The following is an 18,826-nucleotide window of genomic DNA, read 5'->3' as shown; positions in this document are numbered from 1 at the left end:
TGTTATGAATAAATATTCTGATTCTGGTTATTGTAGAGTTTGCATGCAACTTATTTTTTTTCTGGTGTGGTTTTATACCTGAAAATTATGGCTCTCAAGCAAAGAACTTTAGAGACTTAATAAACATATAAGAAATGTTTTCTTTTAAACAGTTTGTGTATTTAAGAAGCAAATAAAATTTTGTTTGCAGAGAACAAAATGTTTTTCTATGCAAACATTTCAGTGTCAAGCTAAATCCTCTGAGAAGATCTCACGACGCAAGTAAGAGAGAGAACTTGCCGTATTAGTGAAATAAAGTAGATATCTATATAAATAAAAATGTTGTTAAATATGACTGAAAAAGATTAATAATTCTAACACGAATTTTCTCAATATTTCTTATGTTTCTTTTTACTGTCGATGGTAATTGAAAAATCAATTCACCAAAATTCATTTTTATTTCTACTCTGACGCGACGCCTGAACGCGTTTTGTAATTACCTATTACATTTTCAAAGACTTTAGTTTATACAAACAACTGTAACCTGTAAACACGCCATTTGCTTCTATATTTATACTGGCATTTGGGTGAGGTGATATGGAACAACAGTTTTGGATGAGGTGAACAAACTTGTGACAAACACAAGACAGAACACGGAACAATGGATATTAATTGGATATTTGAGCATAAGAATGGAAGTAACTGCAAAGGGCCTATTGGCCCATACTTCCTCTTCGTGCTTCTATATTGGTACGGAGTCTTGCAATTGGTAGAATTCTACCCCACTTCAAGAGTGGGGGAATGGTGGGGAGGACGAAGGGAAGGATGGTGGGGGATGGTTGGGAGGACGAGGAGATGGGGGAGTGGGAAATGGAGAGGAGGACGAGGGGATGGGGGAGTCGGGGAATGGTTAGGAGAATGAAGGGACGGGGGAGGGGGAAATGGTTGGGAGGATGGCAGGACAAGGGAGGGATGCTGTAGCTTCTGCTGAGCCACAGAAATGCGTGGCCGGGTGAAGTTATGCGCTTATTTCATGTGATTTCTGGAGGTACCAGGTTGAAGATGACCTAATCATATTCTATAAAACAAAGAAGAATACCGACAACCTAATTAAAACCAGCCCGAAACCGACGGAGAACCCTTTACATTAGTCCAACGTAGTATAAATGTACACATGCTCCCATGAAGTTTGTAACCTTCAATTTAAATGCATTGTTATGACGTCGACCTACCTGAGGAGGCTTTTGACCGGTCATCTTCTATCCAGCACACCCAGAATATCCCAATAGACAAGCCCATGACCTCACCCTAACAAGAGAAATGTTGTGTAAACAATGTTTTAAAACACTTGCATAATTGGCAAAACCCAAGTTGTAAGAAGATTACAAATTCTTGAAAGAATCCATATTAAAATAGAACAACCCCCCATGAATACCCAAATTACAGAACTATTCACTCTACCCACCATGAGAGTAAGAACAAGACCGGAACGTGAAGATGCCAACACCTGACCCCATTGTTCGATCCATTTGTCTACACCTGACCACATTGTTCGATCCATTTGTGACCTCATGATAGTATAATCCAATATGCCAATATCCCATCACTTGAGAATGAACCATTTAGGTTCGAAACGTTGTGTAATTTGATAATAAGTGTAATAGTCTCCATTTTTTTATTGATTTTTCTTCAACTCGAACAAAGATGACTTTTGGAGAAATACTCTTCGAATTAAACCAAGGTGCAAGAGAACTAGACAGAGGGATAATAGTCCTAAACAAGAAAATAATCAATACAGAATATGCAGTCATATTCAATGAAACATATATATATGTATATATATGTGTGTGTGTATATATGTACACGCACACAAGTGCATGTGTGTGGAGAACAGGGAGCTCGTCGTAAGACGGGGTGAAGAGGCACACACACTTCCCTGGGAAGCCAGTAACGGCCTCCAGCCGTAACGGACAGATAAAAGATGAAAAGATACACAGAGAGAGAGGGAGATGGGCAGGAACAGAAGGCAAGGGATGGTCGAGAGCCAGGGAAGTAGGATGGGAGAGATGAACGTTTCAAGGGAGCGAGAGGAGAAGGAGTAACAAAACAGGAAGAGAGACAGAGGGAGGGATGAAGAGAAGTGGTCTCCCACTAGCAGCTCAGGGTTATCATTCTGCCCAGAACCTTTTTTTTTCTATTTTCTAAATTTTTCTTATATTTTTTTTCACTTGAGAAAGAAGTTGAAAATTTTACTCTTTAAAGCTCATTTTACAATTTTATTATGTCACAACGCTAAGAGATGCATTTTGATAACCTGTGTCAACATTATCAAAGGCAGAGTTCACGTGACTATAAGTTTATCAGTAGCGTGACTTATAACCTTGGATGAGGTGAAGGTTAAGCGCCATCTTAAAGATTTATAGGCTCATTCCACCTTTTACGGGCTATTCATGCCCGGGCCGCCTCTTGGGTGGCTTAATCTTCATTATTCATTGCACCTTATCAATCCCCATTTGTGTCCATGATGGCAGAGTCATCGATTCTATGTACCTGGGCAGTATGGGTCTCGAACCCTTGACCCCAAGCGTGTGAGGCCGAGCTCTATCGAAGCTCATCAGAGTCATCTAGTGCTGGCTGGTTGTTGACGGTTGACTTGGTATGTCTCATGTGTAAGGCCTCGTAAATATCTAGTCATATATAATCGCTGAATTTGTCGATATTTTTTGTGTAATTTGTAGGGATATCTCTAGTGATGATCTGGTTATGTGTACGTTAATATATGTTACCTGATAGGTCATTGCCAATGGTACATTACCTGTCTCTCCTGTTAATATATTCTACAGGAACTTGTCCACGAACAACAAAACAGAAAAGTCCTGAAAATCATCACACACAGATCACAATAACGTGATGCATCAAATGAACAAGTCCACAAGGGCCGTGACGAGGATTCGAACCTGCGTCCCTGAGCATACCAGACACTGCCTTAATCGACTGAGCTACGACAGGGTTAAAAAGGGTTGAAACCGAAGCTCTACTGAACTTGCTGGATCCTGTAGCCTCTCCAAGGCACAAACCAGGCTTTTACACAACCTCCCCCCCCCCTGCACCCGAGCTATGTCAATAGGCCGTTCTCCCTCTTCGCCCTTACATCATCACACACAGATCACACTAACGTGATGCATCAAATGAACAAATCCACAAGGATTTGTAGCTGAGTCGATTAAGGCAGTGTCTGGGATGCTCCCGGACGCAGGTTCGAATCCTCGTCACGGCCATTGTGGATTTGTTCATTTGATGCATCACGTTATTGTGATCTCTGTGTGTGATGAGGTAAGGGCGAAGAGGGAGAATGGCCTGTTGATATAGCTCGGGTGCAGGGGGGAGGGGGTTGTGTAAAAGCCTGGTAATGGGAAGGTCAGTGTTTGTTTACTTTGGTCTCCTTGAGGGAAGGTCCACACTGTACTGCCCTCGATGAAGTCGGTAGATATGACATATGTCCCTAACGCTTAAGTCCCTATAAAGCTTGCCATTGAAATAAGCACTAGTGTATTCAGATATTGACAGACAGCTCGAATGTTCAGACGACAAATTTGCGTTCTTGGCATATCATGTCGGTTATAGTGATGCAGATAGTATGTATTTGGTTGCAGTAATAGTTTAGTGATGTGGCGAGACTGGAAGGTGTGTAAAGAAGAAAGGGGGGAGGGAGTGAGGCGAGAAGCATCTGTGTATGAGGTTGGAAAGGTGTATGTGGTTAAATTTAGTAGGGTGAATGTGGAGGAGACTGGTAGGATGTGTTCTGGGAGATGAGGAGGTTGCAAGGGAATGTGGAGTCGTTGTGAGTGGAGTGGGCCAGGTGGTTGGAAGTGGAGGAAGACGGGGATAGTGCAAGGAAGTGTCAAGAAGGGTGTGTGTGTGTGTGTGTGATAAAGGGAGAGGGTGTGTATGGGTAGAGATACAGGGTCAGTAAATTTATAAAGTGATCAAGAATGAGGGTAATGAAAATAGTTAGTTCAACTTGTCCTCTTACAAAGAACGTCGCTTTTCGCTTGTATGCGTTACACAAGACCAAAAAAATTCTTAGTAGAAAATGGAAGCGACTCGAGAAAGTGACGTACTGTCCCGATTTTCTGTTTTGGGTCCTGTGGTAGGTTAGGAGAGGACACTTTAAATTGACTGTTTCTTTGGCGTTGGGAAGCCTTAGGAGGACGAGATGTAGTATAGTGAAGACGCGAGAGTGGGAAAGTGTACTCACCTAGTTGTGCTTGAGTGGGTTGAGCTCTGATTCTATGGCCCCACCTCTCAACCGTCAATCAACAGGTGAACAGATTCTTGAGCCTACTGGGCTCCATCATATCTACATTTGAAACTGTGTATGGAGTCAGCCTCCACCACATCACTTCCAAGTGCATTTCAGTTACTAACTATTCTGACACTGAAAATGTTGTTTAATGTCACTGTGGCTCATTTGGGTACTCAGCTTTCACCTGTTTCCGGTTGTGCGGGTTCCACCCGTGTTAAATAATCCATCCTTGTCTATCCTGTCAATTCTCTTGAGAATCTAGTATATGGTGATCATGTCTCCCCGAACTCTTCGGTTTTCCAGCGACGTGACGTGCAGTACCCTCAGCCTTTCCTCGTAACGCATGTCTCTTAGTTCTTGGACTAGCCTAGTGGCATACCTCTGAACTTTTTTAAGTTTCGTCTTGTGCTTGACAAGGTACGGGCTCCATTCTGGGGCCGCATACTCCAGGTTTGGCCTTACATACGTGGTATACAAGGTTCTGAAAGATTTCTTACTCAAGTTTCTGAAGGCAGTTCTGATGTCAGCCGGCCTCGCATACGCCGCCGATGTTATGCTTTTGATGTTTGCTTCTGTAGACAGGTTTGGTGAAATATCAACCCCTAGGTCTTTCCCCTCTGTTCGTCTCGTAAAGGACTTCTTCTCCCCTTCTGTATCCAGTGTCTGGTCTCCTATTTCCTCCACCTAGTTTCATTACCTTACATTTAATTGGGTTGAACTTTAGCAGCCATTTGTTGGACCATTCATTCAGTTTGTTTAGGTCATCCTGTAGCCTCATGCTATCTTCCTACGTGTTATTCCTCCTCAGAATTTTTTGCAACATCAGCAAACATTGTGAGGAACGAATCTATTCCCTCTGAGAGATCATTTACATATATCGGGAACAGTGTAGGTTCAAGAACCGATCCCTGAGGGACTCCACTGGTGACATCTCGCCTCTCCGAAACCTCACCCCTCACAGTGATTCGCTGTCTTCTGTTGCTCAGGTACTCCCTTATCCAGTGGAGTACCTTCCATTTCACTCCTGCCTGCATCTCCAGTTTATGCACCAGTCTCTTATGTGGTACTGTGTCAAAGGCTTTCTGGCAATCCAAAAATATGCAGTCTGTCCAGCCTTCTCTTTCTTGCCTGATTTGTGTTGCCTGGTCATATAATTCAATCAATCGTGTGAGATACGATCTGCCAGCTCCTAACCCATGGTGATGTTCCCCGTCAACCCCCGCCGAGGAGGCCCATCGGAGGACCGGGGACCGAAAACAAACCGGAACAAGACCCACCCAACCAACCCACAGCCAACATCTACGAGCCCAACCCACGACCAATCACTCAAAAGCAGCCCCACGAACATACGCACCAGTAAACCAACCACAAAAATCATCCGGAAAAGCACGCTGCAGCCACCACCAGGTGAACCGTAAGCGTCCTCTCAAAAACCCCAAAACCCTATCAACCCCATAACCCTCCCTCCGGCCAACCCACACACAATACACATAGTCAGCGACAAGAAGACAGAGCGTATTACGCACCCGTCGAGAGCCCCGCGGAAAAGACAAAAACAAAAACGGCAAAAAACCACCCCGACATTCTGGCCCACAAACCACGGCCAACACAGCACGAAACCAATCAAGCAAACCACTCAGCCTCTCACAAAAATAGAAAACATGTAACTGAGTTTCAGGCAAACCACAGTGGACACATGCGTCAGAGGCACGCAAACCCAGCATGCACAACCAGTCATTTGTCGCCAACGACAAATGCAACATGTGAAACAACAACTCCCGCTGCTGCGGCGCCAAAAACCGCGCCCCTAACGCCGCCCACACCTCCCCCCAATCCCAACACAGGAATAAAGACTCCACCCGCGGCTGAACACGACAAAATAGAACCCCATAAATCGCCTTCACTGAGAGAGACATATAACCCGGACAACGACAGACAGCCCGAAGAATGTCTACCGCCCAGGAGTAAACAGGAGGGGTACAAAAGGCCACCTCCCGACAAACACCGCAATCCACCAAAAAACTAAACCGGACTGAACAATAAAAAATACACAAAGCATTGAGCCCCCCACCCAACGCTAAACCCTGACGCAACGAGACCCAGAACAGCGCCCGAGCCCTGGTAAACACATCAGGAATACCAACCCCACCTTCCTGCACCGCTAACACCAACGTCGAGCGACGAACCGGGTGGTAACGACCACACCACACGTACCTATAAACCTGACGTTCCAACCCCAGAGCCAGCCGGCGATCTAGGGGGAAACACCGAGCCACGAACCAGACACGTGACAGAACTTTACAAGTAACAAGCAACGCCCGCTGATAAATTGTTAACGGGCGCGCAGCCAACAACCCAACCACAACACCAACACTACGAGAAACCGCACCCCAATTAAATTCCAAAGATGTCTTGGAATTTAATTGGATTTAATTGGAATAAGAAGCGAACCAGGTGATCCCCAGAACACGCAGAGAGGAGACCACCGGAAACCAAGACCCCTCCCACACAAGGCGAGAGGACCATCCACCGATACCCATAAGACCAGATTTGGCACGATTGACCTGGGCCCCAGTGGCCAACTCAAACCTCTCAACCACGACCTGGACAGCCCGAACAGAACCAGCAGAGGCCACGAACAAGATGGTATCATCCGCATAACCGCAGATGGATAACCGAAAATCAGAAGGCAGCCGGGGGGGGACGGATCAACGCACAAGCCTTGACCGCCCGAAAAAAAGGCTCCTGAAAGAGCACATAAAGGAGCATGGAAAGCGGACAACCCTGCCTCACCGAACGGCGTACAGGGAAAGGAGCACTCAAGAACCCATTGATGCAAACCCGACTGCAACACTGAGCGTACAACATACGCACCCAACGAACAAACAAAGGCGGAAAACCAAGCCGCTCTAACACACGAAAAACAAAAGCTAACGAAACACGGTCAAAAGCCTTAGACCAATCCAGGCAAAGCATCGCTGCTGACAAGCGAGAGCCCGACACATACATAAGCACATCCCGAAATAACGCATTGCACTGCAGTAACGAGCGACCTGGAACACCACAAAACTGTTCCATGGAAACCACAGACGCAACCACACGGCGACACCGACCAGCTAAAATCTTGGACAGGATCTTATAGTCCACATTCAACAAAGTAATGGGTCTCCAGTTCGAGAAGAACCGCAAATCGCCCGGCTTTGGGAGCAGCCGCACAATCCCAACGCACTGAGACACAGGCAGAACGCACCCCCGAAGGCAAGTCCGGACCACCTCCAAAAGAACATCACCCAACACATCCCAAAAGGCAACATAAAACTCGACAGGAAGACCATCCGAGCCCGGCACCTTCCCGGAACGAAACGACCTCACCACATCGAAAAGCTTCCCCAACGAAACATCTTCCTCCAAACCAACACAATCAGCAGCAGACAACCCCGGAGCACAACCACCCAAAAAACCTTCCGCAATCGCGTCGTCCCCTACCACCTCCCCATAGAGCGCAACCAACTCCTGCCGCACATAATGCAACACACCACCGGTGTCCGAAACAACGGACCCATCCGGCCGTTGCAGAGCCGTAAAAAGAACACCGTCCCGCGCAGCCTTCACCTTCCCTAAAAGATAAGGAGAGAGCCGTTCCCCGTCAACACGTTCACTCACACGAGCACGCACACGAACACCCTCGGCCCACTCATTCCGCAAACCACAAATACGCTCCTTACACTCCGCAATCTCCCCAAAACAGTCAATCCCAGCATTGTACTGCACATACAACCGCGAAAGCCTCGCCTGGAACAACCGCAGCAACCCAAACCTTCCAGCAGCCTCACGTTTGGCAGCCACCCGATAAAACAACCGACATTGCTCCTTACACCACTCCCACCAATCTAAAACAGAAGGAAAATCACACCGCCGGGCGAGAACCCCGACCCCACCAAACCCGAAACTGCCCACAAACCCTCGGAGAACGCAACAACCCACAATTCAGCTTCCACCACCCCGCACCTGACTGGGCACACCAACCCGGACCACCACAAGGCCGAGAAAGCAACCGGGACAGTGTGGAAAGCAAACACAGAACACCCCCCGCCAGTAACATACACTCGATCAATCCGCGAATGCGCCCCATCAGCAGCAAAAGTAAAGGACAACTCGCCCCCATAGAGCACAGCAGCATCCTTGAAACCGCAAGAACGCACCACCTCCAGCAGCGCACCCGAGACATTCTGCGGGCGGGCGCTCCTACAGTCCCGCGCACTCGTCACACAGTTAAAATCACCACCAAAAACCATACTCCACGTATCATGACGCAGGAAAGGGAGAAGCCCCACCCGAAAAAACTCCTCCCGTTCCCGACGGCGCGCCACCCCGAAGGGGCGTACACCATCAGGAACGGAAGAACGACCCCCAAAAACTCAACCCTCACAAACAAAACCCGCCCATCTTCATTCATCTCCGTGTGAAGCACGGAGAAGGAAGCCCTCCTAGAAAACAACATAAGCGTCCCCCCGAAGGACGTCCTCGGCGGGTTGAGCACAACATGAAAATGCGCACTTAAACACTGCAGCACAGACACCTCACGAACAGTATGCTCCTGGATCAGAGCCACATCCACACGCTGCTCCTGCAGAACATCCAACAGGCCCAACTGGACCCCAAGATCATTTAAACCACGAACATTCAAAGACGCACAGACAACAGAGGGCGCCATCGGGAGAACCTCAGGACACCCCCAACCCAACTCGTCCCCCAGGGGACACAACCGCACCCGCAGCGGAAGCCACATCCACACCACCAGGCTCAACCCCCTGCCGCACCCTGGAAGACGACTGGCCAGGAACCGCCTTCAAAATCACAGGAGACACACCATGCGAAGAGGGCGCCCCAGGCGTCGAGGACACCATCCACAGTTTCTCCACTGCCTCCGCCGCCCCGAGCCCGACACCACGCTCAATGCCCCGCTCATCCCCAGATCCCGCTTCCGAAGGGGGAGGAGGAACCACTGGAGAAGCGGAGGGAGGAGCACCAGCCAAAGGCACACCACCCGAAGCCTCGATCCTCTTCCCAGGGGGGCCCCTGCTGTGCGACCGATCCCTCGGAGCGCGCTTCCGTCGAGGAACAGAAGAGCCCAATGCAACCACAGGAGGCACAGCACAAGCGACAGCAGGCGGCTGCGCCACGGTACCAGCATCAGGAACACCGCTAGGCTGGCCGTCAGGAGACACAGTATCAACACCGCCCCTGGCCTCGGGAAGCACACTGGCCACTGCACACGGGTCGCCCGCCGGCACCACACCACACACGTCGGATTCCAAGGAGACACTCGGGTCGCGATGTACCTCCGCCTCCACCAGCATAGGCGGACCCGAAGCAGGAGCCGCGAGAGCATCAGAGTCAACAGACAGAGCAGAGGACCCAGCAGCAGATGGAGAGGTAGGGAAAGCTGGGGACGACGCCTCCAGAGGCACACCCACAGAGCCCGGGCCCACTGGGGGAGCCCCAGCCTCCGGCAGAAGTGGAAAATCATCCGCATGGAAAACCGATGGGTCCTCCGGGCGAGGGGCACGGCAAGCTGCAGCGAAATGGCCTACCTCACCACACCGGAAACAGGAGTGAGTCTGCCCCTGGTAAAACACACGCACATAAAACCCACACACAGCCACCCGAGAGGGAATAGCCCCAGAGAGCCGCATGCGCAAAGTACGGGCACCCATACGGAGCCCCTTCAGGCGCCCACTAAGCAGACAGGCATGACGCTGCCCCACCACCTCACCATACCGACGGAACGCGGCGGACAGCTCATCCTCAGGAAACTGCACCGGCGCACACCATGAACGCTTACATACGTCAGGGGGCCCCACGGATCGGAGACCTCCACCGTCACAGCAGAACCTGGAAGTACATGCGTCCGTGTACCCCATCGACGCACAAACAGCTGATACACCTGCGCCGAGGAGAACGTCACCGCCACCCGGGTAGGGGAAAGTTTCTCAACACCGTAGAGATCTTGGTGCTCCACACGCATGACGTCCATAAGGGCAACCTCCACCAAGGGCCAGTCAACGGGGGCCGAGAAATCAAGCCGGGCGGTGTCGACCCGGCGAACACGGCCACCACTAGTCGACGCCATGACACCCGCCAGGCCCCGGCCAATGGCCGCACCACACCGTCAACAAGACGACCACCACGCAGCAGTTACAGGTCAACTGTGACAGCCCGGGCCGAACGTCAGCGCCCTCCGGTAGCAGAGCGGCGAATCTCAAATGAAAATCTCACCGACCTAACAAATTCACAAAGACCTGAAAGTTGTAGCACTAAATATTATGATAGATATCGTAAGGAGACATTCACATATGGGACTAATAGAACAAGAACCCGGCAATGTGATGTTATAGTGGCCACAATACGCCTGGGATATAGACGTATGTGGCAGCTTTCTCAAAATCCAAATGTCGAGTACACAATGTGTCAACTTTGTGAAAGAGAAAATATGCACTCTCTTGAACATTATATTGTAGAATGTCCCATACTGACTGACTTTCGCCCTCCTGGGCTAAGGTATGCTGAACTCTGTAATTACTAAATGAGTACTGGAACACTTGATGATATATTGGACTTGTATCCAAGATTGATCATGTAATATATCAATCATACAATGTATGTATGTGATGTAACTATATAACCTGAGCTTGTACAAGCACCTTCATCACCTTCAGTGATTAAGTGCTTATTTGCACACTAGTTTCTTTATCAGCTATCTCACCCTGTCAGAGTAAATGAGACAAATGTATGTGAATGCATGTGTGTGTGTATATATGTATGTATATGTGTGTGTGTGTGTATGTATATGTATTGGTATAAAGTATATACAGAAGCTGATCAGAATTACATTTCACCTTTGTGAATGTACATTAATGACACTATGTAAAAGATACATCAAACACTTTATGTAGGGCATACGTAAATCTGTGTATCTATGTATTTACGTATATGTAGGTTAGCTTAGCATTTTAAAACACCGAATCACCTTCTATGGTTGAGTGTTCAATAAACCCTTGAACTATATGTTTAACACTTCTCTAACCCTGTCAATGGAAGACAGAAGAAAATGTATATATTCTGGTTAGCATTGTAAATGTGTGGCCACGTCTGTGGTAGAAAATAATAATAATAATAATAAAAACTGGTTCTAGTGCGATTTATACAATAACAATACATCGCCAGTCAAAGACCGGCAGCGTAGCTTCGATCGAGCTCAAGAGCCCCTCAGCCCAGCCCAGCCTTACTCAGCGGTTTCATGGTCACTCATCAATTGGTGGATTGTTATTCTGTGAAGTGACAGCGCTTATTTTAAAGCCAGCCAAATTGGTGGCTGTGCCCTCGCAAGATTATTCACGAATTTTGTGGTGTTAATTTCGCTAGAGATTATCCACGAATTTTGTGGAGTTAATTTCGCGAGGTCACTAATATGATTTAAAACTTCTAGATAATATTAGAAGTTTCATAGAGGCTAATTAGGAGGCTATCATCAATAATTGTGTATATTATTTCTCCAAAATAGAAAATTATTTAATATATATATTGCACTACTGTTCACTATACAATATTTACCAATTGCCAACCCACAACAGGGTAAGATATACATTGACTAGTGTTTATAGATAACCTAGTCCCCTATTACCATTGACTAGTTGAACAATTTATTGTTCATCCTAGTCCCATTTATTACCATAGTCTAGTTATACTATATTGAACAACCTAGCACCATTAATGAAAGGTGTAGGCCCTATTTTGAGTGTAATTTTTATCAACTTGAGTTGAGTTGTGTATATATATATAATTTACTTATAATCATTGCACCTTTGAGTGATTAATTAGTGTCTATACCATCCTAGGGTGATAGTTGAGGGGCTAACCTAAAGGTACTTCCAGTGACACTGGTTTATCACTCAAATCATTAGTGTGTATGATTATATATACTGTATATATATATATATTATTAAATATAACCGAAAAAGTAAGATTGATAATTCTAACACGAATTTTCTCGATCTTTCGTACGTTTCTTTTCACTGTTGGTGGTAATTCAAAAATCAATTCTCCAAAATTCATTTTTATTTCTAGTCTGACGCGACACTTGAGCGCGTTTTGTAAAACTTATTACGTTTTCAAAGACTTTAGCTTACACATACACAACTGAATAGAACTTACACATCTTCGATTTGTTTATTTCTACATTCGAGTTAGGTGGATGGGGTGAGGTGGTATTAATAGGGTATTAAATTCCTAAACACAAGACAGAACACGAAACAATGGGTATTGAATGGAAGTGATTTGTAGAAAGCCTATTGGTCCATATTTCTTGATGCTTCTATATTGGAGCGGAGTCTTGAGGTGGGTAGAATATAGTTGTGCATTAATTGGCTGTTGATTGCTGGTGTTGACTTCTTGATGTGTAGAGCCTCGCAGACGTCAAGCCGCCTGCTATCGCTGTATCTATCGATGATTTCTGTGTTGTTTACTAGGATTTCTCTGGCGATGGTTTGGTTGTGGGAAGAGATAATATGGTCCTTAATGGAGCCCTGTTGCTTATGCATCGTTAAACGCCTAGAAAGAGATGTTGTTGTCTTGCCTATATACTGTTTTTTTTGGAGCTTACAGTCCCCAAGAGGGCATTTGAAGGCATAGACGACGTTGGTCTCTTTTAAAGCGTTCTGCTTTGTGTCTGGAGAGTTTCTCATGAGTAGGCTGGCCGTTTTTCTGGTTTATAGTAAATCGTCAGTTGTATCCTCTGATTTTTGTCTGTAGGGATAACGTTTCTATTAACAATATCTTTCAGGACCCTTTCCTCCGTTTTATGAGCTGTGGAAAAGAAGTTCCTGAAAAATAGTCTAATAGGGGGTATAGGTGTTGTGTTGGTTGTTTCTTCAGAGGTTGCATGGCGTTTCACTTACCTTCTTATGATGTCTTCGACGAAACCATTGGAGAAGCCGTTGTTGACTAGGACCTGCCTTACCCTACAGAGTTCTTCGTCGACTTGCTTCCATTCTGAGCTGTGGCTGAGAGCACGGTCGACATAAGCGTTAACAACACTCCTCTTGTACCTGTCTGGGCAGTCGCTGTTGGCATTTAGGCACATTCCTATGTTCGTTTCCTTAGTGTAGACTGCATTGTGGAAACCTCCGCTCTTTTCCATGACTGTTACATCTAGAAAGGGCAGCTTCCCATCCTTTTCCATCTCGTAAGTGAAACGCAGCACGGAACTCTGCTCAAATGCCTCCTTCAGCTCCTGCAGATGTCTGACATCAGGTACCTGTGTAAAAATTTAATACCGTATTAATACCACCTCACCCCATCCACCTCACTCGAATGTAGATATAAACAAATCGAAGATGTGTAAGTTCTATTCAGTTGTGTATGTGTAAGCTAAAGTCTTTGAAAATGTAATAAGTTTTACAAAACACGCTCAAGTGTCGCGTCAGACTAGAAATAAAAATGAATTTTGGAGAATTGATTTTTGAATTACCACCAACAGTGAAAAGAAACGTACGAAAGATCGAGAAAATTCGTGTTAGAATTAGTAATCTTACTTTTTCGGTCATATTTAATAATATATGTCTACAGGAAAGACTGCTACCAAAATATACTGATATATATATATATATATATATATATATATATATATATATATATATATATATATATATATATATATATATATATATATATATATATATATATATATATATATATATATATATAAATATATATATATATATATATATATACATATATATATATATATATATATATATGTCGTACCTAATAGCCAGAACGCACTTCTCAGCCTACTATTCAAGGCCCGATTTGCCTAATAAGCCAAGTTTTCATGAATTAATGTTTTTTCGTCTACCTAACCTACCTAACCTAACCTAACCTAGCTTTTTTTGGCTACCTAACCTAACCTTACCTATAAATATAGGTTAGGTTAGGTTAGGTAGGGTTGGTTAGGTTCGGTCATATATCTACGTTAATTTTAACTCCAATAAAAAAAAATTGACCTCATACATAGAGAAAAGGGTTGCTTTATCATTTCATAAGAAAAAAATTATAGTAAATACATTAATTCAGGAAAACTAGGCTTATTAGGCAAATCGGGCCTTGAATAGTAGGCTGAAAAGTGAGTTCTGGCTACTAGGTACGACATATATATATATATATATATATATACATATATATATATATATATATATATATATATATATATATATATATATATATATATATATATATATATATATAATGTGTAATGTGTATTAATTTTAAGTGCTAACCTCTAGTAGAGGTATGATTAGTAGGATGTGAGTGGAGAATTTAGCCATCAGTATTTATTCAGCATTACGAGCAGCCCAAGTACAAGCCCCACAAGGCTTCACCAACTAGCCAGTATGGATAATGCAGGGAGACTGAAAAGAACCCTTGCAGGTCTTAAAGGCCACTTAACAAGACAGATCAAGAAATGTGAGGATTTGTCACAATCTCCAGTTGATTATGCTGACCTGGAGAGCTATTATCAAGCAGCTGCAGGTAAATTTGAACAAATCAAATGCTAAATAGCAACACATGTGGCTGAACTTGCCAACACCTATTTGTCAGAAACAGAAATAGACGACATTATGGTTGATCTAGCTAGCTATGAAGATCACACTCAGGCCACGTTACAGCCTTACATCAAATTAATTGCCCAGAACAAGGCAACAACAACAACAAACACAGTTTCATCTAATATGAGTCAAACATAAGCTCGACTCCCTCCAATTAATTTACCCACTTTCTCAGGAAAAGACGAGGAAGATTGGGACGAATTTTGGAACAAATTCCTTGATCATGTGGACTCAAAACAATCTTTACCAAAGAGTAGTAAATTCTCTTATCTTCAAGGCCAATTATCAGGTGAGGCTAAAACAGTAGTATCCCATCTGAGATTAACTAATGACGGCTATGATCTGGCAGTACAACACCTCAAGTATAATTATGTTGATCCAAAAGGAAGAACATCATATTTAGTTCATGGGCTCTTGCATTTACCCTCCATCGGAGGCTTCAGCTGATTCACTCCAAGTCTTCAAGCTGGAGGTAAAACCAATGATCAAAGCCTTCAGCCTGACAGCAGATACAAACGAGGCTGAGTGGATCTTGAAAATAAATGTCCTGGAGGAAATACCTAGGGACGTATTGAGACAAATGAATGCTCATTACAATAGAAGCATCTTATCCATGAATGAAATATCTGAGGGTTTACGTTCAGTAATTCATCAATTACGAACACATGACAAATTAAAACCACCAAGTAAACCTTCAGAAACCAATAATAGTAAACCACAGAGTACCAAAGGTACTCCAAATAAATCTAAACAATGTAATTCAACACCAAAGTGGAACAGTGGCAGTGTGGGCGTGTATGCAGTGGGACCCTCCAAGCCTATAGTTACTGTGTCACCCAAGAACGTGACACCAAAGGGTTATCTTGAGATTATCTTGAGATGATTTCGGGGCTTTAGTGTCCCCGCGGCCCGGTCCTCGACCAAGCCTCCACCCCCAGGAAGCAGCCCGTGAAAGCTGACTAACACCCAGGTACCTATTTTACTGTTAGGTAACAGGGGCATAGGGTGAAAGAAACTCTGCCCATTGTTTCTCGCCGGCGCCCGGGATCGAACCCGGGACCACAGGATCACAAGTCCAGCGTGCTGTCCGCTCGGCCGACCGGCTCCCTGGAAGCTATGGAACATGTTTGTTCTGCAATGAGAAACATTCAATGTACCACTGCCCTAATTTTCCTGATAGTGACGACGGGTTGAGTGACTCAAAGATTTGCAACATTGCACGAGGTGCCTCAGGAAACATAACATCAACGACTGTGAGACCCAATTACACACCTGTAATAGGTGTAACAAGGGTCAGCACCATGCAGCATTGTGCGGAGACACCAAAAAAACGTCTCCAAACCCCAAGGTGGAAGATAGCATTCCCTCCACAGTACAGTACTGCAAGGTGCAACAAACAACTAGTGTCCAATCGGCAAAGTCTAAAGGTAATGCGACTTTGCCTACTGCCCAAATTACCATCCAAAATAAGAGGGCCAAGGTCCATACCCGTGGGTTGTTTGACCAAGGGTCCCAGAGAACATATGTCACTAAAAAGTTGGCAGATGAACTACAATTAAGTCCTGTAGCCCAGACGACAATCAACATCTCAGGGTTTCTAGCAGATGCAGGACCTCAAGTCTACCAGGTGGTACAACCATCAGTACGTTTAGGCAGGTACGTCTGTCAAGTGCAAGCCATTGTGGTGGACAAAATACCAGCAGACCTACAAGTACAAGGTCTGAGAACAACAGCCAAATTCCTGAGAAATAAAGGAATATAATTAGAAGATAATATTAAGTCTGATCACCTCACCGACTTCGGTATCCTTGTAGGTACAGACTAATACCATCGATTCATCGGTAGCCCTACTAAATATCAGGGCATAACCATGCTAAATTCTGCAGGAGGTAAATTACTCCCAGGCCCAGTATTAAGCCTGAGGAGACCTATGGCTGCAGATAAACAAAACCAGTAGAAATCTAAATTTGTCAGCTGATTATATATCTCCAGTAGCATTATACTAAGAAGATTACAGTTGACTATATCAACAGAGGTTGATGTTAATATCATCATTTAAAGCTGAAGATGAGTTCATGAGGCCTCAGTGGCAAATCAGTGAACAGTAGTCTAAACAGCTACAAGTCACTGCGACCAATGTCACTGAACCCACTGCAGTCTCAGAACCATACTTGACTTTAATGACGGACTATTCAATCCTCTGAATCAACTAAATTAAACCTCAATAAATCTGACAACTGATTTTGATACATTTATTATTTAATCAAGATGAATTCCATAGGCCTCAGTGTTTATATCAGTGACCAGTTACCTGAACAAGCTTCAAGTTATATCAAATGTCACTGATCTCACTGCAGTCCCTGAATCATACTTGACTGTAGTACTTGATCACATTCAGTCCTCTGAGTTAAATAATATGTAATTAGGCTATAATTTTAGCCTCTCAAAGAGTTAACAGGGAATTGAAATCGCATTAGACTTCTAACTCCTGCAACTCGAGTACGGGACATCCATCCTGTACGAGCAGATGCACAAATGTGTGATTACTAACCACTAACATCAAATTAATTTAATAATTTGAAAGAGGAGTATCGGTGTTCGTCTGTTCTAAATAGGACTGCGACCCGTGAGCAGCCCCCCGGGGAATTATGTAAAAAAATTTGACACCATTTAATAATATTACATGCAATATGCAGATAATATTGCTGCTGTTGTATACACAAGTTACCCATAGAATATGTAGCTTGTAGTGGAATTTTCCGTCAATAGAAAACGGGATATCATTGCCACATAGTACTATAAATTCACCAGCTATTCTGTTGAGAATTATACTTAATACAGCATACTTTGGACTTATTACATCATAAAAACATCTCAATTGAATAAACTTAATTATCAGTATCAAAATAGAGTAAATGTGACCCTTCTATCACTTATTGACATTGGACAAGGAGAGCCAAGGCATCAGCGGCGTCTGCAACTCAAGGCTCTAGTGCCTTGAGTTGCAGACGCCTCCTCTCTGGTGGGTGGCGATGTGCCCCTTGGTGGGCCTGGGGGGAAGTGGGGTCTTTGATGGGTTCGATGGCACCTGATATTGTTTGCGCATCTTTGAATGTTCATGGTCTGAATGCTCTGGCGGTCCAGTTGGGCCTTGTGGATGTGCTTCGCGAGCAGCGTGTGGATGTGGCTATGATCCTGGAGCACATTTATTTGGGATGTGTCTGTTTTGCAGGGGTTGTGTGCTGAGTATCATGTTGTGTTGAACCCGCCGAGGACGTTCTTTGGGGGGACACTCATGTTGTTTTCACGGCGGGTGTCTATTTCCGTGCTTCACAAGGAAATGGATGAAGAGGGGCGGGACTTGTTTGTTCAGGCGGAATATCTGGAGGTTGTCATTCTGTTCTTGATGGTGTACACCCCTTCTGGGGTGGCGCATCGTCAAGACCGGGAGTTGTTTTTTTCGGGAGGGGCTTCTGCCATACCTGCGGCATGATACGAGGAATTTGATCTTTGGGGTGATTTTAATTGTGTTACGAGCGTGCGGGATTGCTCTAGTACTCACCCGCGAAATGTTTCGGCTGGTTTAATTGAGGTTTTGCGTGCATAAAGGGTTTCGCGATGCGGCTGTTTTGTGTGGCGGCTCGTTTGAGTATACCTTCGCTGCGCGTGGGGCGTGTTCTAGGTTAGATAGGTTCTATGTTTCTGGTGGGGAGTGTTCAGTTTTTGACATTCCAATGGTCCCAGTGGCATTCTAGGATCATTGTTTGGTGGTAGTCTGGGTTGATGTCCGGAGTCAGGTGCGGGTGGGGCCTGGGTGGTGGAAGCTAAATTGTCAGTTGTTGCGATGTCCATGTATTTGTGCGCAGTTCTGGGG

Source organism: Procambarus clarkii, chromosome 56 (genome assembly GCF_040958095.1).
Source record: "Procambarus clarkii isolate CNS0578487 chromosome 56, FALCON_Pclarkii_2.0, whole genome shotgun sequence".
NCBI lineage: Eukaryota > Metazoa > Arthropoda > Malacostraca > Decapoda > Cambaridae > Procambarus > Procambarus clarkii.
The sequence above is the reverse complement of the archived record's forward strand: the minus strand, read 5'-3'. Positions refer to the sequence as shown.